The sequence below is a fragment of the Arachis duranensis genome, chromosome 2 (genome assembly GCF_000817695.3).
Source record: "Arachis duranensis cultivar V14167 chromosome 2, aradu.V14167.gnm2.J7QH, whole genome shotgun sequence".
Lineage (NCBI taxonomy): Eukaryota > Viridiplantae > Streptophyta > Magnoliopsida > Fabales > Fabaceae > Arachis > Arachis duranensis.
In genome coordinates, this window is record NC_029773.3 from 64,987,871 (window position 1) to 64,989,388 (window position 1,518).

The window sequence follows — 1,518 nt, forward strand, 5'->3', positions numbered from 1 at the left end:
TCTTAATTAATTCACTTTAATTTTCGAAAATTTCTTCCCCTCTTCTCACATCCTTCTATTTATGGACTAACACTCCTCCTCAATGCACAATTTGAACTCTATCTCTCTTGATAAGTTCGAATTCTTCTACCTCCTCCTTCTATTCTTCTTTTCCTCTGACACTTCAAAGAATCTCTATACTGTGACATAGAGGATTCAATATTTTCTTGTTCTCTTCTCTTTCATATGAGCAGGAGCAAGGACAAAAGCATTCTTGTTGAGGTTGACCCTGAACCTGAAAGGACCTTGAAGTGAAAGCTAAGAGAAGCTAAAGCACAACTCTCTGTAGAGGACCTAACAGAAATCTTCAAAGAAGAAGAACCCATGGCAGCCGAAAACAACAATAATGCCAATAATGCAAGGAAGGTGATTGGTGACTTTACTGCACCTACTCCCGACTTCTATGGGAGAAGCATCTCTATCCCTGCCATTGGAGCAAACAACTTTGAGCTTAAGCCTCAATTAGTTTCTCTATTGCAACAGAATTGTAAGTTCCATGGACTTCCATTGGAAGATCCTCATCACTTTTTAGCTGAATTCTTGCAAATCTGTGACACTGTTAAATGGGGTTGACCCTGAGGTCTACAGACTTATGCTATTCCCTTTTGCTGTAAGAGACAGAGCTAGGATATGGTTGGACTCACAACCAAAAGAAAGCCTAAACTCTTGGAAAAAGCTAGTCAATGCATTCTTGGCAAAGTTCTTTCCACCTCAAAAAATAAGTAAGCTTAGAGTGGAAGTCCAAACCTTCAGACAGAAGGAAGGTGAATCCCTCTATGAAGCTTGGGAAAGATACAAACAATTGATCAGAAAGTGTCCCTCTAACATGCTTTCTGAATGGAGCATCATAGGTATCTTCTATGATGGTCTGTCTGAACTGTCGAAGATGTCATTGGACAGCTCTGCTGGAGGATCTCTTCATCTGAAGAAGACGCCTGCAGAAGCTCAAGAACTGATTGAAATGGTTGCAAATAACCAATTCATGTACACTTCTGAAAGGAATCCTGTGAACAATGGGATGAATCAGAAGAAAGGAGTTCTTGAGATTGATACTCTGAATGCCATATTAGCTCAAAATAAAAGATTGACTCAGCAAGTCAATATGATTTCTCAAAGCCTGTCTGGAATGCAAGCTGCACCAGGCAGTACTAAGGACACTTCATCTGAAGAAGAAGCTTATGATCCTGAGAACCCTTCAATGGAAGAGGTGAATTACATGGGAGAACCCTATGGAAACACCTATAATCCTTCATGGTGAAATCATCCAAATCTCTCATGAAAGGATCAACAGAGACCTCAACAAGGTTTCAACAACAATAATGGTGGAAGAAACAGGTTTAGCAAGGGCAAGCCTTTTCCATCATCTTCTCAGCAACAGACAGAGAATTCTAAGCAGAGCCACTCTGACTTGGCAACCATGGTCTCTGATCTAATCAAAACCACTCAAAGTTTCATGACTGAAACAAGGTCCTCCATTAG

At 40.4% G+C, this 1,518-nt stretch overlaps 1 non-coding gene across 1 annotated transcript; it reads right to left on the reverse strand.

Moving 5' to 3' along the window:
- Nucleotides 1-763: 763 nt before the first annotated feature.
- On the reverse strand, nt 764-871 carry LOC127745304 (small nucleolar RNA R71). The gene has a single exon (XR_008006501.1). It is a non-coding gene; the product is annotated as a small nucleolar RNA R71 (small nucleolar RNA).
- Between the last annotated feature and the right edge of the window lie 647 nt (nt 872-1,518).